This window comes from Dasypus novemcinctus, chromosome 22 (assembly GCF_030445035.2).
Source record: "Dasypus novemcinctus isolate mDasNov1 chromosome 22, mDasNov1.1.hap2, whole genome shotgun sequence".
NCBI lineage: Eukaryota > Metazoa > Chordata > Mammalia > Cingulata > Dasypodidae > Dasypus > Dasypus novemcinctus.
This window is the reverse complement of record NC_080694.1, coordinates 58033255-58060584: the sequence shown is the minus strand read 5'-3', so window position 1 is coordinate 58060584 and position 27330 is coordinate 58033255. Positions and strand designations below refer to the sequence as shown.

The 27330-nt window shown below is 43.5% G+C and overlaps 1 pseudogene; it reads left to right on the top strand.

The window, feature by feature from the left end:
- Nucleotides 1–90: 90 nt before the first annotated feature.
- Nucleotides 91–27261, top strand: LOC101412199 (acyl-protein thioesterase 1-like; annotated as a pseudogene).
- The last annotated feature ends 69 nt before the right edge of the window (nucleotides 27262–27330 follow it).

Sequence of the window (27330 nt, the reverse complement as noted above, 5' to 3'; positions counted from 1 at the left end):
ACAGCTCTGAGGCTTCTTAGGCTCAGAACACGGGTATTTATAGGCACAGAGCGCAAATGACGTCATGCTCGCCCAACATCTGATTGGGTAATGGGTAGTGACGTCTATGTAAATCAGGCGATTCCAGTAAGGTTCTATGATTGGATAGCGCTGTCAGCCAATCAGATAGCAAATCAGAGCCATCCTCAGACTATAAATAGGCCCCCCGACGTGTTTTCTCCAGTCTGGAGGCAGCAAGCAGGGCAGCGGGATCTGCACCGGCCTGCAGTTTCCCGTGGGCCTCGTGCCCCGCCTGACCAAATTGGAGCGATTTGTCAAAGTACGTTCTAGAAAGAAATGTTCCATCCAAATATGCTAGGATGATCCAATATCATGGAATATTTAGATCTGATATATAATTAAGCCAAAAGGTAGACAGCAAGTTAATCTCAATTTAGTAAAAGGGCATATGTAGATATTTGATATCTGTTCTTTTACACAGAAAAGTGGTATTTCCAATATTTGCATAAAATAAAAATGTAAAAAAATAGAATTGTTCCTTAAAATGTAGCATGAGCAGTATCTCAAAAAGAGCAGTACTGTGTGTACTGGTGAATTTTCTAGTCTCGGTCACATTATAATGAGTCAGGAATGTGAGAATAAAGGCCTTCCATCATCATAATTATTTGAAATTATTCAGGAAATTTGGTCAAAGAATTTTTCAAAAGTCTCAGCTACAAAAAAGAGACAAAATAGTTTCTGTTGATCTGTCTGTCCTTTGAACAACAAGGATTGAAAAACAAATGATCATTTAGTAAGACTGTCAAATACAAAGTAATTGTGCAATATTTAACAGCTTACCTTATTCGAAGTTAGGAAATTTATTTCATATATCCATTGGTTACCTCAAAAATAGATAATAAAAGTCATTACTAGACACTTGAGATCTACACATAATGTAGATGTGTAGAAGCAGGTATGAAGAAAAGTGTCAAGTTCTACAAGAAGATTAAAGACAGAAATAAATGACATAATATGTTGAACAGGAACAATCAAGTTTATGAAAACACCAGTCATCCCTTGAGTTAATCTAATAAATATCAAGTAAGGGATAAAAGGGGGAGAGGGGTAGCAGCACAAAGAAAAATTTAGGAAAACTGGAGAGGAAATTGCATAGATGTATTAAACAAAAATTTTAAATCACAGAAGAATACTAATTAAGTAAATGATTGAATAAATAAATGAATGAGGCAAATCTCCCTTACTGAGGTATTCCCCCCAAAAAAATAAATTTATGTAGTTATTCCTCCAACAAGGAGGTGGAGCTTAATTCCTCAGACGTATCTTCTATCAGATAGGGACATTCTACTTTATACTTTTCTGAGTGTTCTTTTCTTTCAAGGGCACTTCATAATACTTTTTTTGAAAAGTTCTGTCAAATACCCTATCAGAATTGTGTTTAAGTTTCTATAGAATAAAATAAGATAATTTCAAACATTTGTGAGCACATTTTTTAAGGAGACATGTTTCTCCTTATGTCCCTCTTTAGAATGATTTATTTTCTTTATAGAGCTATTACATGTTTCATGGAGTTGAACTCTAGGAGTTCTTATTTATTAATTTATTTTGGAGAAATATTAAAAGAGATTCTTCTTCTGATCACTTTTTATAGATAGAATTGTCATTGATTTTTGTATTGTAATTTTGTAATTATTGCCCTATTGAAGTATATCATTTCCATTTTCTAGCTTTATTTTTCCTCTGGGATTTCCAGGTAAGTAAGCAAATCATATGATTTTACCTTGTTGTTTTCAGCAGTTAACCCTCTTATCCAAATACAGAGTCTAATAATTAGGAACGATGATTTAAAAAAATGGTGACATTAGGCTTTTTCATCTTATTGCTAATTATAATCAATATTGATGCAGGGTTTCATTTGATGTGGTTTATTCCCAGATTACTAAGGGTTGCTAATTATAAATAAATATTGGCAATTGCCAATTATACTTTAGCAGCAACTAAAAGAAATCTATACTACTTTTCCCTTTTACTTATTACAGTAAATCACATTGTGGATTTCTCATCAGCAATCACAGAATTTATAGGACAATGGAATAATATCCTAAAGTTCTGAAGAACAGAACTGTTCCCAGATAAATTATTATTTTTTAAGTATGAGAGTGAAGCAAACATTTTTTGAATGATGCCTGAAAAGTATGACCACTCTCAGATGCATCTTAAGAGAATTACTATTCAAAGATATACTGAAATAGAGAGGCGAAACTCAGAAGAGGAAGCTGGAAGGCAAGAGGCAGTGCCCTCTGTCTTTCTTTGTCTGTCTGTCTCCCTGAGTCTCTCTCAGTCAGGGGCTCTGTTTACCTCTGGCCCTTACCTGTCTTTCTTTGTCTCTCTGTCTGCCACTGACTCTGTCTGTCTCCTCCCCCTCCCCTCCCCCTCCCTCCTTCCTCCCCTCCTCCCCTCCCCCTCCCCCCAGTCTCCATCTCTCCATCTCGGTCTGTCTCTGTCGCTGTGTGTCTCTAACTCTGTCTCTGCCTCTGTATCTCCATCCATTTTCTCTGTCAATTTCTCTGTCTCTTTCCCTTCCAGTCTTTTTTGCATTTCTCTTGACTGTCCTGTCTGGTCCTCTGTCTGTCTGGCCCTGCTTTGGAGCTGTCGTTCTCGTGTCTGTCCCTGGTCTTTCTCTCTCTCTAGGTGGGCTCCTCTATCTCTGTATGTTTTTCTGTGCACTTCCCCCTCTCTCTGTAGCTTTCTATGTCTCTTTTTTCCTTCACCTCTCTGAAATCCAGTACTGCACATGTCCACTACATGTTGCATGAGCTGTTGGGGCCAGACTAATGAAAACAGGGTTTTATAACTCTGTGGTGTTTGCATCTAGGATAATTTAAAAGAGAAAAACAAAAGACCTCTTTGTAATGCTGTGAAATGACGCCCCATGGTCCCTTTGCACAAATGTATTTCACTCAACAAATTGGATAAAATATGGTCTCTGCCTGGCATAGATCTTGGCACTTCTTGCTAGAGTCAGTAATGCAAGAAGGAAGAGGGGGGGAATGGGTGGAGGGAGGGGAATGGATGATAATCTAATAGTAGACACACATGAAAACAATAACCTTCAAAACTGAAATTAAATAGGTTCTTTACATGTTCATTTGTCTGGTGAATTCCTAGGAATAACTAATTGGAGGAGACTGCATATATTGCCACTTCAACTGATCCCTTAACCTTGCATTCTGTCTTTTGCATCAATTGCTCTACTGAAACCACTTTCACAAAGGTCAACCATTGCGAGTCAATGGCCTCTTTCATATCCTCATTTTATATGACACTTTTGACTGCTTTCTGATGCTCAGAATTTCTTCTAACACCACTATTTATAGTTTTCCTGGTACTTTTCAGCCCCAATCTTTCATTCTTTACTGAGTTTCTCTTTCTCTACTCACCCTTTAATGGTTGATTTTACTCCATAGAGTTTCCCTGGGCCACCATATGCAAACAATATTAAATGCCATCTGATTGCTTACGAGTGCTCAAGAGACTTCCTAAATTCCAGACCGTAGATTTATGCATGCCTTCCATAGTATTAAATGAGAGTTTATTGGGCACCTATCTTAAATCATGCTGGCACAAACCTCCATGTGCTTACAGCGCCCCCTTCTGCGCCCATGCTTCCTTAATAATTGGCATTTCAGACACTGGAGGTATGATGGGCAATAGAAGAGATGAGGTGTTGAACCCCTCATGTCCCCATCCCACCTGCCAGCAGGTTTTACACACAGCATGCCTTCTCTCCCGTGGCCAGTCCTCTGATGGCAGTTTCTCCACCACTCCCCACAGTTCTGGGGGCCCAGCTGGGATTCCACAGCTTGGTTGTGGGTGCCAGCCCCTGCCCAGCCCACAGGGCGCTTTTCTCCCCCCATGCTTCCCTGTGCCCTGGTCAGATCAGCCGATTGCAGGTTGTTGAACCCACTGTGCTCGAACTCCTTTCTGTCTTTCTTAGGTGTATTCCCTCCCTGGAATGATTTTCTGGTCCTTCTTCATTGAATTCATTTCTGGAGATCACTCAAGGTTATGCCCCATCTTAGGGCCATCTGGATGCCCCTCCTTTGTGAGCCTGTTGCACCCTGAACGAACTTGAATCTCAGTATTCCGCATGCTCCAGTAGACGTTGGAGCTGCCTCTCTCTTCTATTAAACTATAAATCTTGACATACTGTCTTAACTATTTAGCCTAAATAGTGCTTGTAAGGTAAAAAGGTATTAACTGCTGGTTGAGTGCATTAGGAAATATGTTTTTATTCTGGACTCCACCTGTTTACTTTTTGATATTTTAATAACAATAGATATATAGATGATCAAAGGGGGGAAAAGTCATCTATGAGTCCACCATTTTCACAGAATTATTTTCACTTTCGAGTGTTTTCCTAGCTTTTATGCATAAGTAGTATTTTAAATGTTAATATCCGGTTTTTAAAACATCGTATCAAGGAAGCGGCTATGGCTCAATCAGCTGGGCTCCCGTCTACCATATGGGAGGCCCTGGGTTCGCGACCCGGGGCCTCCTTGTGAAGGCAGGCTTGCTGCCCACATGCTGCAGAGAGCCACATCATGGAGAGCCAACTCAGCAAGTGATGCAGCAAAAAGGGAGACAAGTAAAAGCACAGAAGAACGCACAGCTAATGGACACAGCATGCAAAAAAAAAGCCATGGGGGGGATAAAAAAAATTACATTTTTTCTAAGCAGTTACATCAGTTTTATAATTCTTATTTTCAATAGCTGTGTAATTGTCTCTTTGAGCACTTTGTGCAACACACTGTTCTAAGTGCTTTATGCATGTGCTCTTGTTTAATCCTCAGAGAAACCCTGTAGGTGGGTGCTCTTGTTATACCAATTTTATAGATAAAGAGCTTGAACAGAGTTGAGATTACAGAGCTAGCATGAGAGCCAATATCCCAATTCAGATAGGCTAATTCTAGCACTTATCGTATCCTCTACTGTGCTAGAGTGATGGACCAGAATTTAGTTAGACACACCATTTTCTCATTGTTGGCTACTGAGGCTGCTTCCAGTATTTCACTCTTTACAGACATTGCTGTAACGAATATCTATGCACAGGTAACTTTTTCATTCTTCTACAGCATTTGCTTAAACAATCCTACATTAGGGACGACTGAGTCAAAGACAATGCAATGTTTTTTGGCTTTTACTGTCTATTTTTAAATTACTCTTCCACACGGTTGCCTCCAAAGGTCAACAGCATGAATGGATAAACAAAATGTGGTGTATACATACAAGGGACTATTACTCTGCTGTAAGAAGGAATGAATGTGACAACATGTAAGAACCCTGACGACATTATGTTGAGCAAAATAAGTCAGCCACAAAAGGACAAACACTGTATGATCTCATGAAATGAACCAATCACAGCACGCAAACTCATAGAGTCAAAACAGACTATAGATTACCAAGGGAGAGAACTGGGGTAGAAAATGAGGAGTTGATACTTAGTTTACGTAGAATTTCTATTTAGGTTGATTATAAAGGTTTGGAAATGAGTGGTGGTGATGGTAGCACGTTATTGTGAGTATAATTAACAGCACTGAATTATAAATGTGAATGTGGTTGAAAGGGAAGTTTTGGGTCATGTATGCTACTTGAATGAAAGAAGATAAAACATGGGGCTGTATATCACAGTGAACCCTCTTGGGGACAATGGACTGGGGTTAATAGTACAAGTATAGGAATGTTCTTCCATGGATTATAACAAACTCTAACGCTAATACAAGGTGTTAATAATAGGGTGGTATATGGGAAAAATACCTAATGTAAACTATGAACTATAGTTAATAATACTTTATTATTCTTTCATCATTTGTAACAAAGTTACCACACTAATGCAAAGTGTCAACACCAGCACATGTATATGGGAATGCTGTATTTTTTTCACTTGACTTTTCTGTAAATCTGTAAACCTACAACTACTCTAATTAAAATATAATAATAATTTCCTAAAACAAAAAAAGAAGGGACTGATTACCTGCTTAGATGTGATCATGGTACTCTGGTTAGGTTTATATAAAGTGCTTACCTTTCAGAGGAGACACACTGAAATATTTATGATGAAATATTGGGATGTCTGGAATTTGCTTCCATGAGATTGAGGAAAGAGGGGGAGAGATGAAATTGGAGCCACATGAGTTGATGTTGGCTATGATTGGGTGATGGGAACAAGGAAGTTCATTAGTCTATTCTGTCTCCGTTTGTGTATGCTTGAAATTTTCCATCATAAGTTTTAAAAAAGAGGTCATCAGCAAAACATGAGAGTGTCTGTTTTATTTTGCCCTCACAGAATTAGGTATTATTTAAATAAAGATTTTCTAAGTCAGTAGGGTAAAGCACTGCCACCTTCTGTTAATTTGCATTTCTTTTTATCAAAGTGAGACTGAACATTTTCATATATATATATATACACACATAAATATGTATATAGAAAGGTAGGATATGAATAAGAATTGATATTTATGGCCTGTTAGTCCCATCTTGGTAAATGTCTCTTTGGGGCCATTAAAAAATAATTTAAATAGCAAATTCTTATTCATTGTTTTCTATGATTATAAAGCTAATGTTATATTAGACCTTTAATAGAATAGTCACAAAATCTGTATAAAACAGTTTTACAGTGTAATCCATGAGAACCAGCTGGATTTTGTAAACCTCCCACCTGGTAAAGAACAAATTCCTCATTAATTTGAAATGTGCTCACACATGAGCTCCTTTAAAGTCAAACGCAATCGCGGCTGACACCAGAGGGAACCCAGCAGGCACTGCATGTGAAAGCAGCTCCAGTTTTTAATGCATTTCTGAAATGATGTTGGAGAAAATGTACAGTGAGATTAGGAACACTTCACTGAGTAGTCCCGGGAAGAAAAACAGAAATCAGTGGTTAACATGCACGTGCAGACCTCAGCCTTTCTGTGAATTAAGAAAGCTATGAAATACGACTGGCGATTAAATAACAAGTAGAGAAGACCCCCAGACATATGTTCAGGTCTTGTACCAGTTGTAACTTCTTCCACCGGGAAGCGTGGGAATTGAACAGACCGGCTTCAAAGCCCGACTCTGCTACTTCTGAGCCGAGGGTTCTTGACCTAGCGTCAGGAGCGCTCCGTGTCCCAGGGTCCTCGCCTCCCGTGCATAGTAAGCCCTTCCTCCCGCGGTTGTGAAGATCACGTTGAGAGCTGATCAGCAGAGCAGCTGGCGGCAGCTGGTGCCCACACGTGCTCGTTATTTTCTTCTCTCGGGTGCTCCACCAGGGGTGGTTTTGCGCTCGGGACGTTTGGCCACGTGTCTGGAGACACCTCGGGCTGCCACGAGAGGATGGCGTCTAGAGGGTGGAGGGCAGGCATGCTGCTGCCCATCTTCCAATGCTCAGAACTGCCCCTCACAGCGAAGCACGCCAGGCTGCCGACGCCGTGGTCTAGAGAAATCCAACATCATCGTGCACACCCCTTCGTCCGCAGCCCCTTCTGCGCTGGAGTCTATGTGGGCTCCTGAAAAGAGCAGATGTAAGGGCCTTCCCATTCCAGGGATTGCAATCTACTAGTGAAGCCACGCCGGGAGGAGCCTGCAGGTTTGCAGGGCGGAAGGGTGAGGGACGCGCAGTTTAGAGCAAGACCCTTGGGCCCCCTGCTCCGGGGCACAAGGAGGCAGCGCCGGGTGGGACTGTCATTCCTGAAGCTACAGTGCCCTTGGCCGAGTCCAGCCTGTGCCCGAGGCGGGGCCCGGGGCTCCTGCCCGTTCCTGGAGCGCAGCTCCGTCCTCCCCGCCCTCCCCAGCCCTGGGGGCGCGCTTCTGCCCACCCCCACGTGCCTTGAGGACGAAGCCCCAGGCTTGAGACCCTCTCTGCCCCTCTCTCCCGGGGAGTGCCCGGCAAAGTGTCTCCACTTCAGCCTCCCTTTCCTCCGCATAGCCTGGAGGGAAGAATCCGGGTGAGTTACCCGGGCTTGGAGGTTCTGTGCCCAAGCCCGGACTTGACCCCGGAATTCCTCTTGTGTGGCTGCCGGTTGCCAGCTAGGGAGAGGTGCATTTCCCTTTTTGGAGCGCCGACGAGGCATCGACTCTGAGGCCCAGCCTTGAAAGGGGCTGAGCGGGAGGCCCCGTGTTTCGCTCCTGCCCATTTCTGGTTCACCCCGAGCCTGCTCAGTCTCACAGCAGGCTGCCTCGGGGTCCGCTGAAGTGGGATCACTTCATAAGTCAGACACTTAGACACCCAGGAGGTATGAATTTAGAGAACCTTTATTTACAGCTGGGCACCCTTCACCATAAGTAGGTGAGGGGGCCCTGAATTCAGGGGAATTTGGGTTTTATAGGGGTCTATCCAGAGGGGAGGGGTAGTTTTCACTTGCTTAGAAGGAATTTTATTGGTTAATTTTTGCTTTCTAATGCTGAACAAACAAGTCAAGCAAGTTACAGAAATGAAACATTAGCAGTTAGCCGAGCTATAGGGGGTTAGGGTGTTTACAATCTAGCAAGTTACAAACGCAATCAAGTTACAAAAGTGGAACACTGGCAGTTAGCCCAGCTATAGGGGGTTAGGGTGTTTGCCCCAAGGGGGGTGGTGAGTCCATATGTATGTCTGGCTTTCAGATTGCAGGAATAGGCTCAGTTTTTTGTATACTCTACTTTTTCTGCTTCATCCACGTTGTCTGAACAGACGGAAAACACCCACGCCACCGGGAACTGCTGCGTAAAATAGGAGTCGTGACTCTTCGGTCAAATCAGAAAGTTTTGTGAATCTGAAACTGGGAAGCCCAGAGGGCCTGAGCCTTGGCACCCATGCCTGGAGATATTCTGCCTGCATGGCACGGCAGGGAAGCCGAAGAGAGCTGGCAGGATGCACGGTGACTGTCCCTGGGGAGAGGACATGACTGTCCACCTGTCCCCAGGCCCTCCGGAAAGGGGATCCTTGGACCCGACCCCGCGCTCCTCCGCCTTGTTCCTCTAAGGGGAAACATTCAGGCCTAAAAGAAAAAGGGAGTGCAATCAGCACCGGCTGCCAGAGCACCCCGGGCTCCCAGTGGACTCGCCCCAGGGACATGGGGTGCCCCAGGCAGCAGCTGAAAAGCGAGGGCAAAGCCCCTGCACCTGTCTACGTGTATCCTCATGCAGGTGGGGAGTGGGGAGGGGGCTCTGCCTGATCCATCTGAGTGGGAAACGAAAACACTTTAAAAGCCCTTTCCACTCTTCTCTCCCCCCAGAGGGGTCCAAGCCAAGGGCCGTGTGAGACACCCCTGTCCCTGTGTTTTCTCTGAGACCCCTCCTCTGCACCACACGGGGCCACAGCCCGGGGATCAGAGCCAAGGGAGAATTCCTCTTACCCTTGAACTCGTTGAGGAAGCAGCTTTGGGTCTAGAGGCGGCTTTGGAAGCTCAAAGCACATTCAAGCCCAGATTATGGTTTCCCCTATCACAAGGGGTGTGGTCGGGTGTTATATCAGGAAAGGCACGTGCCTGTCATGCGGGGCATAGCAGGACCCTGCCTCTGAGATTTGAGGCACGACTGCAGGTCGCTGTGGGGCAGGTGTGCAGAGGCAGGTGATGCCACAGCCAGCCTCTGCGCCTCTCTGGGCTGCTGCCCTCCCCAGCCAGTCAGAAGAGTTCTGGGATTTGGAAGGGGGGACCTGGGGACCACCAAGCCTCAGATCAGGGCTGAGTCCTCAAGGCAGATGTCAGAGAGGGAGGAAGTCAGGGTGGGCAGCATGTTTGCAGTTTCTCTGGGACCCGGTGGGAACACCCGTCATCTCCCTTGCCCACACACGGGACCCCTTATCGCACCACTTTCCCCCATGCTCACTCTTAAAAGGAGCTGCTCTGGGGTCTGCAGGGGAGAACTAAGTGGTACCACCTGGGCTAGGATCCCTCCTCCAGTGCTGCTGCTTGCCCATATAGTGCCCTTGTGAGAATCAGAAAAGTGTCCCCGTCCCTTGGGTCAGACACAGTCTTGTACCGCAGTCCATGGCTGGGCAATTGGAGCGTGGCTGGATATCAGTGCCCCGGGCAGATGCCCAAATCAGGGCACACTACGGCTTACCAAAGAGCTCTCCGAGGCTCATAAGAGCTCAGGAACTTGCCTTCCCCTAAGGCCATACAGTGTATTGGTTATCTTTTACTGCACAACAATTCACCCCCAAAACTTCATAACTCAGACAGCAAGCATCTGTTTATTATCTCAGGAATTTGGGGACATTTTAGTTGGCTGATTTTAGGTCAGGGACTCTCTTGAGGCTGTTTTCAAATTGTTGGCCCATGCTGCAGTCAGCTGAAGGCTTCGTTAGAGCTGGAAATCTATTTCCAAACAAACACACAGGGCTGTTGGCAGGAGGCCGCCGTCCCTTGCCACATGGGCCTCTAGGGCTGCTCAAGACAGTAGCCGGCTTTCCCAGAGCAGGTGACCCAAGAGAGTGAGAATGTGTTGCCAGACTGCTCGAGATTTCTAGGTTCTTGGCTACATCACATAAAGGAATTCAAGGACGCGCCGTAAGATAGGCAAGTGAGTAGAGTTTATTAAGAAACAAGAAGAGAGAGAGTACACACCCAAGACCTGGGTGCAGCATGGTGCAGGGTGAGGGCAGGGGCCCTGGGCAGGCCTCTGAGGACCTTTTCCCTCCACACACACCAAGGAGGGAGCTCAGCTCTCTGCTGTCCCGACTGGCTGCCTTTCTAGCCCACCTGTCAGCTTCCCGGGCGAATAGGGGGGCCTTTCCATTTGGAGTTATCCAGGGCTTCTTTTGAGCCCCAGAGTTTCAAATGGGACCTCAGTGGCACTGATCTAGATGGTTACAGCATTGTTCACAAGCAGCTGCCTCCCCTCGGGGGGCTTCTGGCGGGGTGTCACAGGGCCCAGGTGCGAGGGTAAGGGCTCTGTCCTGACCAGCCACCTTCCCTGTTTTCTATACTAACCTGCCTCACCTGGTGTATGTCTGGGAAAACAGATTGAATTTGAATGTGAGAACACGGCTGGAAGTTGAAATGTTTCCATAACAGAGATTAAAAGTGCGGGTTTAGAAATACCAGGGCTTGACTAGACAGAACACTGTCTGGTCAGCACAAAAATTGTTTGTGTGAGGAGGCATTTGAACTTTGTATGACCTGTTCCCATTATTGTAAATGTTGCACCCGTTCCCTATTATGTAGATGTTGATCCTTTCTCTATTATCATAAATGTTGCAGTTCTGATGATGAAGAGCTGCTTGGCAGTTTCCAATAAATACTAGGGTCAAGGCTCTCAGTTCCAGACGCTGAGCCCCTCGTCCCATCTGTATTTCCTCTCTTATGTCTTTATTTCTTTAGTTCTGCGTCGCCTTCCCTTCGAGCCAACCTGTTGCTGAGCTGGTCTCAGAATGTGTGTGTCAATTCTAGTAAATACCAATGAAACAGCCAGACTCACTCCCTTCACAAAGGTTCTGATCGCTTCCTGGGAAACTGTTGCCCCTTAGGCCACCTTCAGCCCCAGGGCACCTGGCTCTCACCCGCTCCGGCTCCCCCCCCCCCCTTCCCTCTCCCTTTCTGGGTGGCTTTCCCCTCCCACTGTCCACAGAGCACCCGGCACCCTAGGACAGTGGGTTTGCTCTGTCACCGATGAAGGGAATGTGACTAGAGGACAACTAAAGCCTCTCCGGCTCTTAGAATGGGAGCGTTTATTTAGTTCCTTTTTTCTGGCTCACCTCAAAACTTGCATAAAGAGAAGGGCCAGGGCTGAATCAACAGAAGGACAAGAAAGCTGAGGTGGGGGAGGGTCGAGGGAAGGGGGCCCGGGGGTGGGGGTGGGGGGCTCCTGAACAGCAGGGGCCCCAGGGCTGCGCCTGCCTGCTCTGTCCACGCACCTCCCTCCCTGCGGAGGGACCTCTGCCTGGCTGAAGCTTATCATAGTGGCTGGTAGTGGGGAGGGCTGAAAGGGAGCCCCCGAAAGAAACGCAGGGGAGGTGGGTTGGAGAAGAAGGGGCAGGCCCTTGGCGGCCCTTCCTGCTCTTTGATCAGCTTCCGGCCACCCAGGAGGGTTCACAAAGCCGCAAGAAGTCGTCGCTCATTTAGAACCTCGAGGTCAGACTGAGTCGGTTCCCTTGAATGTCGGGGAGAAAACTTTCCAAAGCTTTATTCATTTTCAAGGCGGAGAGGGACCTGTAATTCCTCACCTGGACTGGAGCCAAGCTCGCCTCTTCACCTCTTCAAGTGGGGGACGAGACCCTAAGTTCTTTGCGCTTTTGAAGTCTGGGAGGGAGGACAGCGGATGTCTGCAGCTGGCACTTGTCGCCGCACACCAAGGAGCCCCTGCCTTGTCCCCCAGAAGAATGTTAACTGTGATTCCACGAGGAAGTGCCTGTGGGAGGCAAAGCGACCCAGGAGAGAAAATCACCTCTCTTAGAGGAATGCGTTTGCAGCAGAGACCGCCCCAGCCCTGCCTCTGTGACCTGAATTTTACCACGTTCTGAGAAAAGAAGAGGGAAACTTCCACTAACGAGCATATGTGGGTTGGGCTAAGCATGGCCCTGATCCAGAGTTTATCTCCAAACACATAGTAAAATAAAGTATACCCGAAGGTCGCTTGAAGTGAGGAAAAATAAAATCACTAAATCGGCCATATTTGGCATAGAAGGGACCATTTTTTTTTACCCTGTGTTCATGTCACTTAAAGCCATTCATCTTTTATAGGCGCACTGAAAGACACTTTTCCAAAGTTTTTACAAGAAGCAGCATCACATGGGGCAGGAAATGTACCTTTTGTAAATAAACCAATGATTTTGTGAAATACGATAAAATATTAGAAAAATGCAATAGAAATAAAATCACATATAACAATATACTGTGTATAGTATATATAGTAATATAATGTAACATAACATTGGCATAATAATATGTAATACATAGAATACTCAGGGATGGTCAATCTATGGCCCACAGGCCATTCTGGCTCCCTGCCTATTCTGTAAATAAAGTTTTAACAGAACAGCTACACCCATTCACTTACATATTGTCTGTGCTGCTTTTGTACTACAATGATAGAGTTGTATTGTTGCCAAATTTTCTCTAGGTTCTTGGCTAAGCTACAAGAAATGAATGTTAAGTGCAAGCCAGTTTCGTTAGGCTAGTAATTTATTAAGAAATTGAGAGAAGAGAAATGGGAGAAAATAACAGATTAAGGGTCCCAGGGAGAGATGAAGGGACTTAAAAGAGGTAAAGAGGCTGGTTTACAGACTGTATGTCCCCATTACAGATTACAAATTCCCAGGTTTACTGGCATGCTGACCCAGGCAGGGGGAAAAGGCAAGAACAGGGCCATTTGAACTTAATGCTGGTGCTTTCAAACCATTAATTATTCCTCCCCTTTGCTAATGGCAGGGGAAGAGTTCCAGCTGTTTCCTGTTTTAATTGGTTACCCCACCCATCAATCCCCTGGGAGGGCCCAATGATAAGGCCCCTGGAGAATATCCGGGGCTTCTCCAGCCTATCGGAGTAAATCTTCTTCCCAAAGGGGGAAATCTCACAGGTTCTTCCAGCAGCCATCTCGTGGGGCATCCATGGCCACGTGGGCTTCCTGCCAGGTTCCACATCTTTCTATTGATCCCCTAACTAGCCTGCCTCAGTATGGCTGACAGAGCTGAAAATTTTTGAGACCTTACCCTTTACAGACAATGTTTGCCAAGCCATGTAATGTAACAATATATATGATATGAGTAATATAAAATTTTTCTGAACCATTTCTGAATACAGTGCATACAGCATGACCTTTTCCTTCTAAATACTTGAATGTGTATTTCCTAAGAAAAAGCATACTCTTATATAACGATAGTACAATGATCAACTTTAGCAAATTTAATATTGAAGCAGTGCTTCTGTATAATCCAGGGTTTCTCAGTCTCTACTCTATGGACATTTCAAGCCAGGTGATTCTGTGTGGCCGTGGGCTGGCCTGTGCAGTGCGTCATCCCCGGCCTCTACCCCTTAGACGCCAGCGGTACCTCCCACCCCAAGGGGGACGGAACTGCCTCCACACTTCACCAAACACCCTCTGGGGACTCAAAATTGCCCCCTGTTGAAAACTACTGATCTGATTTTCCCTGCCTACTCCAATTTTATTAATAGACCCTTTGGAATCATTTATAGCAGGTTTTTCCCCCGTAATAGAATCTAGTCTGTGATCATATAATGAATTTATCTGATTAAGTCTCTTTAGTCTCCCAATCTGGGCCATTTCCTCAGCTTCTGTCTTTTATGGCATTTTTCAAGAAAAGCATCTTTTTCTTCCTTAAAACGATCCTTGCTCGGGGTTTGTATTCTATTTGCTCAACACTGGCTACGCATTCTCAGCCAGAATACTGCCTGGGTGGTGCTGGGTACTTCTCAGGGCATGTTACATCTGGGGCGCACACTGTCCATCTGCCCTTGCTGGTGATTTCGATCCCTCAAGTGTTCACTTTCTGTAAAGTTACTAGTTTTTTATTTGCAACTAACAGGCCTCTGTGGGGAGACACTTTAAGACCATACAGATTTCCTGCTTCTCATCAGATTTCCCCCTGGATTTAGAATCCGTTCATGATTCTTGCCTGAACCAATCTTTGCCATGATGGTTACAAAACCACGATTTTCCAACACTCCTTGCACTTCCTGTCTGCTGTGCTGAAGTCAGGGGAGGCTGATTCTTCTAGGTTCTCGCTGTGTTCCCTAAAAGAACTTACAAGCAGGCCGTTTTAGGACTGTAAAAAGAGTTCATTGAGAAATGGAAGAAAAGACCAGTTTTACAGAGTTTATTGAGAAATGGGAGAAAAGATGAGAGTTCTGCCCGAGGCGTAGACGCAGCTCCTCCGCGCAGACGGCGTTGGGGCCACTGGTTACCTTTCCGCCGTTTTTCACTCCTCCCGTTCCAGTGTTGGAGGAGGGGCCTTAGCTGTTTGCTGTTCTGATTGGTTGCCCCACCTGTCAGTTCTAGGGGGCCAATGGGGAGGCCTTTTGAGGGTAGCGGGGGAGTTTCCTTGGTCCCTAACGGGATCTCGTTCCAAATGGAACTGTATGGCCGGGTGTTCGGGCTTTATTCTTGGCCGCAGCCTTTCCCTCAAGGGTTTTATAGCTAAGTGTCTCGAGGCCATGTTTTCCGCCAGGTCTTGCTGACTCAGTTTCCCTTTCCTTAAACTAACCCCCTCACTGCCGTTATTGATGCTGGCTTCGCCCTCTGGCTGAGGCAGGTGGCTACAGCAGTTCCAGGGAAAGTATCCAGGGAGAAGAGTGAAGAAATTCTCATAGTCTGGCTGTCACTTAGGACAGAGAAAACCTTCCCAGCCCCCACGCCCACAGAATTCCCTGGAGTTTCATTGGCCAGCATTGGGCACCGTGTCCATTCACAAGCCCATCACGTTCTCTGCCTAGGGGAACTGAATTGCCGTGCCTGACATAGGCGGGCAACACCAGGAGAGGTGGATGCTGGAGATCAGCCACCATGCCCATCAGAGAAAGTAGGTCACCCGGAAAGCCAGTGGGCAAGGAATGGATCCTGCAGAGGACGGAGATTTAAGGGGCAAGTGAGGAATATTCAGAGAGATTAGAGGAAAACCAAGAGAGTCTGGTACCTTGAAAATCAAAGGAACCAAAAATCAAAGTTTAGCAGAGCCAAATGCAGCAGAGGGGCCCAGTGGGATGAAGGTAACAAGAGTTCATTGGGTCTGTCAGTTAGGTGCTTAATGCTGATCTCGGAGAGTCCCTTTCAAAAGAATAGTGGTCATAGAATCCAACCCACAATGGTCTGAGGAGCCCGTGGGAGGTGAAGAAGTGAAGGAAACATGAAGATGGGAAGGAAAGGAGAGAGATGGGGTGTAACTGCAAAGAGAAAGCTGAAGTTGGCATCCAGGAGCCCTTGTAATGCCTCACCTAGCTTAACCTTCAATTTTCTCTTAATTCTATTTATTCTGACTCTTTGGGTCTGAAAACTACCTTGGGAAAAAAAAAAGATAAAGTTGTGCTGAGATGAGAAGTTTCTACTTTCTGCTCTTGCTGACATCACTGCACCCACTCGTTGCCCCCTTAAATCCTCTCTTTGTTCTGAACTCCACCTCTCAGAACTCGGAAACACCTTGAATATGATTTGTAAGCCTCACCCATCTTATTTAGGGCTGTAGTTTGTTTTTTGTGATGTGATTTTATGCCTTTACAAAACTACTTTTCTTATTGCTTTTTATAAGACCCGTTTAGGCATGAATTAATTAGACCTCCCACCACACTTACCTCTTTAAAAACCGTTCTCCCCCTTCCTTCTTCATCAGGACCATTTGCTCTTTTTTTTTTTTTTAAGATTTATTTATTTCTCCCTCCATTCCACCTGTTGTCTGCTCTCTTTGTCCATTTGCTTGTGTGTTCTTCTGTGTCTGCTTGTATTCTTATTAGGCAGCTCCAGGAACTGATCCTGGTATCTTCCAGAGTGAGAGAGAGGCAATTACTCTCTTGCGCCACCTCGGCTCCCCTGTTCTGCTGTGTCTTATTTTCTCTCCTCTGTGTTTCATGTTGCATCATCCTGCTGTGCTAGCTCTCTGTGTCAGCCGGCACTCCTGCGCAGGGCGGCTTTCCCACATGAAGTGGCATTCCCATGCAGGGAGGCTCTCCTGCACGGGGCCGCATTCTTGCATGTGCTGGCACTCCACATGGGTCAGCTTGCTGTGTGGGCCAGCTTGCCCTCACCAAGAGGCCCTGGGCATCAAACCCTGGACCTCCTATATGGTAGATGGGAGTCCAGTTGTTTGAGCCACATCGATTTTCCCCATTAGCTCTTTTCATATCATTCTGTATTTTTGTATCAAGCTCCCTCACAAAACAATGAAGAGTTTATAGTAGGCCTTTTATCCACAAACTCTATATAATTCAGAAGAAAAATATTGTTGCCATGACACAAAATATACCCAAGATTAAGATAACATCTTTCTAAGTTTTTGGATTGCACACTTCTGAGTAATAATTTACCCAAGCTGACCTCTACTTGTTTTGGGGAGGAGTGGTGTTTGCTCCTCTGCTCTCCAAACATTTGCTCATCTGCCTGCTGGGGCTCCTGGCACTGGTCTCTCTCCACTGGACTTTAAGCTCTTTGCTAGCAGCTTGTCTCTTTTACTAACTGGGTGCCAGGCCAGAGGAATGAAGCAGTTTTGGGGTTCCTACTTCTCCTAAAGAGAATTCATCAGTAATGTTTGGTTCGTGCCTCCACCACTTTTTCCCCCTTCCTCTCTGACTCTCTTCACACTGAGATGTAGAAAGAATAAGGCAGCAGAAAAGAGAAATGAAAGCGGACAATATCCAACATGCACACATATCCAATGGGCACAGATCTTGGCAGTCACATGCATTAATCCTTCCAACAATTCTCTGAGTAGTCATTTCTTTTCTATCTCCATTTACAAATGGGGAAACTAAGAGGTTGGGTGATTTGCCCAAGGTCCCCCTGTGAGTTCTTAGGAGAGCTAGGATTTAGGTCCAGCCCTTCTGACTCTTGGGCTAGGGCTTTCTCCCACATGCCAGCTGTCTCCTTCTCTGAGTCAAAGGGGCCACTTCTAACTGGGTAGTCAAAGACCACCTCCTAAAAGACATGGGCTTCGAGCTGTGCCTAAAGATGAAGAGCATTCTGATATGTGGAAAGGAGAGTTGGGGATGGGGATGGCACAAACAAGAGCTGGGAAGGCTCCTGACCAATCTGGGAGGAACAAGGCTCATACAAGGCAGCTTCTGGTTAAAATGTTTGCATACCCTGAGTGCCACAAATACGATCTTGTAGCAGGTTGTGATTCTGCTGTAGATAAACATGGGAGTCAACCGGGAGCCATCTCACACTTCTGTGAATGAGCATGGCAGCTATCAAAGGTCAGGCTTCCACGGAAACAAGTTCTCTCTTTGTCTTCAGAGCAGATTTGGGCTGCGGGAGAGGAGGTAAAAGGTGGAGATTGTAAATATGGTATATTGAGCACCCAGTCATGTAAGTGAACTCCTCTGTCCTGAGTAGATTACCTGAAACTTCAGGTATTAGGAGTGATCATCTGTGTTTGGAAGACAACTCAATGTACCCAGTTAAAATGAAAATATAAGGCAAAACATTTGGAGATGAGTTTCCTTGGCAGGAACAGCTGATGGTTACAACATCATGGAGTGGGGGGAAAGAGGGGCAAGAAGTGAAGAGGAAAATATCCAGAAAAGTTCAAGGAAGTTACAAGAGTGATTTGGATTGAATTGACCCCTGCATTATCTAAGCCTAAGGTCACTGATGGGGCTGGCTTCTTGGTTCCTTAAGTGATCTCAGTAATGACCTCTGTAAACCGAGAAAATGGTTATCTAAGGAGAGATGGGAGGATGAAGCAGCCAGCTAAAATTTAGTGCATTTATCTGCTCTGGATGCAAGGACTTTTATATTAGGAATCTACATCTGCTAAAGGTCATCACCAACCCTAGAGCATGTGAGCCAGGCCTGCCAGCCCCTGGTGACAGCATGCTTGATCTAATTGCTGGCTGCCATTTCCTCCACAGCTCTTTTGACTGAACAAGGGCCACCTTTTCCACCATTGGCTTAATTTGGAGTTATACGAATGCTGTAATCCTGATACAACAGCTGAGAATGGATCCCAGATAATCGCTCTGCAGAGTGATATCATTAACATTGTTACCACTTGCCTGCAGATTACTATAATTGTGCATGTAGTAATCAACACTGACTCAGAAAGGCACAGATTTGTAAAAAAGACACAAAGAGAGTTTGCCAAGCAAGGGTTACCACTCAAACCATTCCCCACCCCACCCCCATTACAACAATGTTCTCTCTCTCAACTCTTCTATAACCTGTACATAAATAACTAAGTGTATACAATTTTACTCCAATGTCTAGGGGAAAATGTGTGTTATATTTTGATAGATAAAGGAGATATGCCTGATTATTTAAGCTAAAACTGTAGATCTCAAGGCAATACAACAGGGGGAATTTGTGGGAAGATGATGGAGTAGGAAGTTCCAGGAATCAATCCTTCCATCAGAACAACTACTAAGCAGGCAAAACTGCATGTCTTAAAATTTCAGAATCCAGTAGAACACTGAACAACATCCAGAGAAGAACAGGAAAAAGAGGCTGATAAATTATGGTAAATACCAGTAAATTGCCCCCTCCAGAAGGCATTTACCTTTGCCCATCCCTCACTTTCATGGTAGACAGCAGTGGGGTTCAGCCCCTGGTGTAGTTGCTGGTGGCAGAGAGGGACATAAAAATCTGGCTCACCAAGATGGGGGTGGAGGACATGGTCCAATTGCTGATCACTTCGTTTGATTAGCTACTTTAGATCACCCCAGGCCTGGCTTTGAGAATAAGTATTGTTCCACCCCACCCCAAACAAAGGCAGGGAGGAGACTTAAAGACACTATGGTTCTTCAAAGTTGCAGAGGAGAATTGAAGGACTGCATTTGCTGGGCAGGTGCCAGGTCAAGAAAGCACAGTTTTGGGGACCCTCAGAAGCTCCTGGCACCCTTCTGGGCTCCCCTCTCAACCCTCCCCAGGGAAGACTGGAGGCAGCCAGAACTCCCTTTGTGGGTCCCTGGCCTTGTTCTGTCTAGGAAAGACTGACTTGGGAAACTCCTCTCCAGGATACCCCCTTCACAGAGTTTGCCCTCCAGGTAAAAAGAGTTTGAGACAATGAAAGCAGTGTAAGAAAATTGAGGTGAGAAGCTTGGGGAAAGACTTACCAGCTTTAATTCCTGCAGTGGAACAACCTGGAGAGGGAAGTGGAAGGGACTTTCAAACTTCTGTAAACAGGAGAACTCCTAAGGTCACTAGCAAACACAAGCCTAAGACATGGCACAAGCCCAGAAAAGATGGGGGACCCTGCACTTTGCCTTTTTCTTGGGCTGACCTTCCTGATAGGAGGGCTGAACTCTGATGGAAAGCACCAAACAATGCAAAGCCAGTTTGTTAAAATGTGAAAGACGCTTCTTGCTTAGGTTTGCTTGGTTTTAGCTAGTGACGCACCTGAGAAAATCTCAGGCATATCATTAGTTATACACAAGAAACAGACATCTCAAGGAATAAACCCCAGAGTTAGTATTTAAAAATTTTTAAATACACAGTGTGCAGCAAATGATTACAAGACAAAAAAAAAAAAAAAGGAAATGATGGCCAATCCAAAGGAAGAGGATAAAAATCTAGAAAACATCAACAAAGAATAACAGACTATGAAGATACTAGACAAAGGTTTTTTAAAAAAAAAGATCTTCAGTATGCTCAAGGAGATGAAGGAAAATACAGAGAAAGAACTAATGGATATCATGAAAACAATGGATGAACAATATGAGAATCTAAATAATGAGAAATTTTAAAAAGGAACCAAACAGAATGACTGGAATTGAAGACCACAATAACTGAAATGAAGAATTTCCAGGAGAGTTTCAACAGCAGGTTGGAGCTGGCAGAAGAAGTAATCAATGAACATGAAAATAAGACAATTGAAATGATTCAGGCTTGGAGCAAAAAGAACAAAGAATTATAAAAAGTGGAAATACCCTAAGATACCACTGATATACACATTTTGCAAGTCCCAGAAGGAGAAGAAAGAAAGAAGCAGAAGGAACATTCAAAGAAATAGTGACATAAAACTTCCCAAACTTAGCAAAAGAAATGAAAATGCATATTCAAGAAGTCCAGAGAACACCAATCAGGATTAACTTGAAGGAAAATAAGCCTCATTACATACTGATCAAATTGTTGAATGCAAAGGACAAGGGGAGAGTTCTGAAAGCTTCAAAGGAGTCCCAACTAGATTAAGTGCCAGTTTCTTATAAAGGCCATGAAGGCAAGAATGCAGTGGGTTGAAATACTTCAAGTGCTGAGAGAAAACAACTGCCAACCAAGAATTATATATCCAGCATGACTATCTTTCAAATATCAGGAAAAGATGAAGCTATTCCCAGGTAAACAAAAGCTGAGGGAGTTAGTTCATCACCACTAGAACTTCCACACAAGCAATGCATGCATAAACTGAAAGGAAAGGACACTACGCAGTGGTTCAAAGTGGCATAAAGAAATAAAGACATTCAGTAAAGGTAACCATTTGGATATTGTGTTTTTTGTTATGTAACTCCATTTCTTATTTTCTACAGGTACTAAAATGCAAATACATGAAAAGTAATGATAAATCTATGATTTGAGATGTACAATGTACAAGATACAATTTGTAACAGGTACATAAAAAGATGGGGGGACAGAAGGGTATAGGAACAGTGTATTATATGCTATTGAAGTCAAGTTGATATCAAATATGACGTATAGATTTAGATTGTTAAATTTTTTTAAGATTTATTTTATTTCTTTCTCCCCACCCCCTCATTGTTTGCACTTGCTATGTGCTGTGCTTTAAGAGGCACTGAGAACTGCACCTGGGACCTCCAAAGTGGGAAGAGGACACTTAATCACTTCAGCTACCTCTGTTCCCTGCTTTGTTGTGTCTCTCATTATGTTGTACCAGCTTGCTGCACCTGCTCTTGCATCAGCTTGCTGTCTTGCTCATTTTCTTTAGCAGGCACTAAGAACCTCTGCTCCCTGCTTTGTTGGGTCTCTCATTATGTTTTTCATCTTAGGTCTTTTGTTGAGTCATCTTGTTTGTCAACTTGCCATGCCTGCCCATCACACCAGCTTGCTGTCTTCTTTAGGAGGCACTGGGAACCAAACCACAGACCTCCCATGTGGTAGGCAGGAACTTGGATTGTTAAATTTTAACCCCATGATAACCACAAGAGAAATAGATGAAAAAATATATCAATATAGAAATAAGAAGGGACTCGATATGATACAATACAAAAAAATCAGATATGAAAGTAGACATTAACAGAAGAATTCAGGGACCAAAAAAATGTATAAGACTTACAAAGACTAAATAGCAAAACAACAAAAGAAAGTCCTGCATAGTCAGTAGTGACTTTAAATATAAATGGATTAAACTCTCTAGTCAAAAGGTAGAGATTGGCAGAATGGATAAAAAAGCATGACCCAATTATATGCTGTATACATAAATTCAAAGGCATAAGTAGGTTGAAAGTGAAAGGATGGAAAAAATATATATACCATGCAATTAATAACCAAAAGAGAACTGGGGTAGCTATACTAATATTGGATAAAACGGACTTTAAGTCAAAAACTGTTATGAGGGGGAAATTGGTCTTTACTGATAAGGGGTCTATTCAACAAAAATACAACAATTATAAATAAATGTGCACCTTATGACAGAGCCCCCAAAATATATAAGTAAATACTAACAGATTTGGAGGGAGAGATAGATGCTTCCATATTAATAGTAGGAGACCTTAATATGCCCTTTTCAATAATGGATAGAAAGAACATCTAGACAGAAGATCAATAAGGAAATAGAAGATTTGAATAATACTCTAAACCAACTAGAGCCTACATATAGTTATAGAATACTTGAGCCAACAGCAACAGAATACATTTTCTTCTTAAGTACACAAGGACCATTCCCCAGAATAAACCAGATATATCTTAGGTCACAAAATATCTCAATAATTAAAAATATTGAAATCACACAATGTACTTTATTCAACCATAATGGAATGAAGGTAGAAATCAATAACAGAGGGAGAAATGGAAAATTAACAAATATGGAGAAATTAAACAACTAACTCTTAAACAACCATTGGGTTAAAGAGGAAGTCATGTGGAAAATTAGGAAATATCTTGAGGTACCAAAACTTATGGGATGCAGGAACAGCAGTGCTGAGAGGGAAATTCACAGTTCTAAATGCTTACATTAAAAAAGAAGAAAGATCTCATTTCAGAGACCTTATCTCAAAGGTGGAATAACTAGAAAAGAGAAGAGCAAACTAAACCCAAATTGAGCAGAAGGAAATAACAAAGATTAGAGTGAAGATAAAATAGAGACTGAAAAAAAAAAAATAGAATCAACAAAACCAAAAGTTGCTTCTTTGAAGAGGTCAAGTTGGCAAAACTTTAACTAGCCTGACAAAATAAAAAAGAGACGGGACAGAAATAGCTAAAATCAGAAATGAAAAGGGGAACATTACTACTGACCCTACTGAAATAAAAGGACTGAAAAGGAATACTATGAACAACTGTGGGTCAACAAATTAGATAATCTAGATGACATGGACCAATTCCTAGAAACACACAAACCAACTACACTATTTTGAGAAAAAAATAAAGGATCTCAACAGATCAATAACTAGTAAAGAGATTGAATCAATAATCAAAACCTCCTGCTGAAAATTAGCTCAGGACCAAATGACTTCACAGGGTAATTTTACCAAATATTTCATGAAGAATTAACACCAACCTGTTCAAACTCTTGCAGAAATTTGAAGAGAAGGTTATACTCCCTAAACCTATTTCAAACTCTTGCAGAAATTTGAAGAGAAGGGCATACTCCCTAATTCATTTTATGAGGCCAATATCGCCCTCATTTCAAAGCAATATAGATAACACAAGAAAAGAAAATTACAGACTAATACCTCTTATAAATATAGATGCGAAATCCTCAGCAAAATACTAGCAAACAAAATCTAAAAGCATACTAAAAGAATTACACAACATGATCAAGTAGGGCTTATCCCAGTTATGCGAGGGTGGTTTAACATAAGAAAATCAATTAATGTAATTCAGCACATTAATAGCATGAAGGGAAAAAACATAATTATCTTAATTGATGCAGAAAAAGCATTTGAATAAGTCCAGTATCCCTTCTTGGTAAAAACACATATACAGCTAGGAATATAAGGAAACTTCCCCAACATGATAAAGGGCATATATGAAAAATGACAGCTAACCATCATACTTAATGATAAAAGAATAAAAAATTTTCCTCTAAGATCAAGAACAAGAAAAGGATGCTGTCACCACTGTTATTCACCATTGCACTGGATGTTCTAGCAAGAGCAATTAGGCAAGAAAAGAAATAAAAGGCATCCAAATTAGGAAGGAAGACCTAAAACTTCCCTATTTGCAAATGACATGATCCTATATACAAAATATCCTGAAAATTCCTTAACAAACCTCCTAGAACTAATAAATGAATTCAGTGAAGTGGTGGGTACAAGAACAATACCCAAATATCAGTCATTTTTCTATGCACTATCAATGAACAACCAGAAGAAGAAATCAAGAAAAAATTCCAGTTATTGTAAGCACTAAAAGAGCCAAATATTGAGGGGAAACGTCAAATACAAAAGAGTTTTTATGATTAAGAGAGTTCAAAATGAGTTGGGAAGTCATTCCAGAGGTTACATTTCTTCAGGTCTCAGGCAGATCTCGCTGACTGCCACAGTTAACAGTGCCTCAGCTAGAGGTGCTCCTGAGGGCTCTAGAGACATCCAGACACTATAGGCAGGGCAGACAACCCCAGGAAATCAGCACCCCATCGGTGGGCCTGACCTTGGACTAAATGATAACCTATCTCCCCAGTGTATCAGAGTTAGGCTCATTTATAACTTTCCTACTCATGGTTCTTCCGCCCCTTTTATTTGAACCTATAATTAGCACCTATTAAATATGTCCCAGAGACTTAAATCTTCTGGCTGTTCATACACCAGTTGAGCCCTGAATCTCAGCAGAATTGCAGCCAACACCTACTCTCCAGTTCATCAGAGTCACCCAGGAAAACTAACAAAAGGATGATGGTTGACAACACACATCCCCAAAACCAGAAAGTATCTATGACTGAAAGGAAAACTGTTCAATCCATCTGCCCCATCTAATCTAAGCTCCCTCTCAATTTGAAGCAAAGTAGGCATCACCATCCCAAAATCCTCAATACTGAGAAAAACGTAAGGGGGGAATGCAACTATGGACTAAAGTAGACTTATTATTCTAGCGATGGAAGAACTTGTAACATTGGTGTAAAGACAGTGACCACCAGAGGTTCTAAGGGGAGGGAGAGGGAAGACTAAGAGTAACATTGGGCATTTTTAGGGCATTGGAATTGTTCTGCATGATATAGCAATGACAGATACAAGCCATTGTACATTTTGTCAAAACCTATAAAATTGTGCAGTGCAAAGTGTAAACCATAATGTAAGCTATAGACAATGGGTAATAGCAATGCTTCAGTAAGTGTTCATCAATTGTAACAAGTGTACCATATTAATGAAAGATGTTGTTAATGGGGGAAAGTGTGGAAGGGGGAGAGGAAAGGGCATATGGTAATTCCCTTTATTTTCAATGTAATCTAAGGCTTCTTTAAAAATAAAGAAAAAAGGAAGCAGACTTGGCCCAGTGGTTAGGGCGTCCGTCTACCACATGGGAGGTCCATGGTTCAAACCCCGGGCCTCCTCGACCCGTGTGGAGCTGGCCCATGTGCAGTGCTGATGCGCGCAAGGAGTGCCCTGCCATGCAGGGGGTGTCCCCCGCGTAGGGGAGCCCCACACGCAAGGAGTGCACCCCATAAGGAGAGCCGCCCAGCGTGAAAGAAAGTGCAGCCTGCCCAGGAATGGTGCCGCACACATGGAGAGCTGACACACCAAGATGACGCAACAAAAACAAAAAAAGAAACACAGATTCCCGTGCCTCTGACAACAACAAAAAGCGTGCAAAGAAGAACATGCAGCAAATAGACACAGAGAAAGACAACCAGGGTGGAAGGGGGAAGGGGGGAGAGAGAGAGAGAGAGAGAGACAGACAGACAGACAGACAGACAGAAAACCACAGTGTAAACTCTAGACCTTGGTTAGTAGCAATGTTTCAATTTTTATTCATCAAATGTAACAAATGCACCACACTATTATAAGATGTTATTAATAGGGGAAGATGTGGGAGGGAGAGGAAGTGGGATATGTGTTAATCCCTTACTCTTTCTATGTAACTTTTCTGTAATCTAAAACCTCTTTAAAAATAAAGTTTATTATGTTTAAAAAAAAAAAAAAAAGAACCAAATATCTAGGAATAAATCTAGCCAAGGATGTAAAGGACATGTAAACAGAAAACTACAAAACATTGCTAAAAGAAATATAGGAAGCCTAAATAAATAGAAGGACATTCCATGTTCATGGATTGGGAGACTAAATACTGTTAAGATGTCAATCCTACCCAAAGCAACTTACAGATTCAATGAAATTTGCAATAAAAATTCCAAAAAACTTCTTTTTCTTTACAGATATGGAAAAGTCAATCACCAAATTCATGTGGAAGGAGAAGGAACCCTAAATAGCCAAAACCATCTCGGAAAAGGAAAATGAAGTTGGAGGATTCACACTTTCTGATCTTAAAACTTATTACAAAGCCACAGTAATCAAAGCAGCATGGTGGTTGGTGCCCACACGTGCCTAAGTGTGCTTCCGGGGGGGGGTAGATCGGGACTCCCACTGATCACTCGCTGGTCCAGAGCTGCTACTGGCACCCACAGCATCCCACCTTCAGCCACCAAGCTGGCGTGTGCTGCAACAACACGTCAGCCCCACTGCCCACCATCATGCCTGCTGCCCACAAGGCCAATACAGCGGCATGGATGAGCAGAAGCCTTTGCGGGTATCAGAAGTTCACACATCAACTACACCTGCCTGCATGCACCTGCTATGCCTGTTACATCCAATATCAACATGAGTATGCCTTCTTGGTTTGAGATTGGGCTTTCACCTGATTCACAGGAGGACAAACCTGGAGTCTAGCAGGCAGCAGAAAATGTCAAAACTTTGGTAGACAAAGAGGTGAAGGATGGAATTCCTTCTAACAGGATTTTGGGGGGAGGATTTTCTCAGGGAGGAGTTTTATCTTTATATACTGCTCCTAACACAGAGCAGAAACTGGCGATGTGGTTGCACTCAGCTGCTGGCTTCCACTTCAGGATTCGTTTGCACTGGGTCCTATCAGTGGCGCTAATAAAGGTATTTCTATTCTTCAGCGCCATGGATACTGTGACCCTTTAGTTCCCCTAATATTTGGTTCTCTTACTGCTGAAAGTCTTTTAAAAAATCAGTAAATCTAGCTAATGTAGCCTTCAAAACCTATGAGGGAATGATTCACAGTTAATGTCACCAGGAAATGATGGCTATCAGACAATTCCTTGATAAAGTTCTACCAGCAGCTGATTGGCATCACTAAAAGGTCTGGTGTAGACGTACACCAGCATCACTGTAGTAGAGCAGAAACCGTTCAACATGCTCAGTCCTGAGGCTCAAGTCCATACCAATGACACAGTCTAAATAATGGGAAATGGATGTTCTTCTAAGTTTCTATACATGTATTTGTATGAGATCCCAGAGTATACTAATATTAAATAGGTGAAGCAGCTAGCTTCTTTATTTCAACTATAACTCAGAAAAA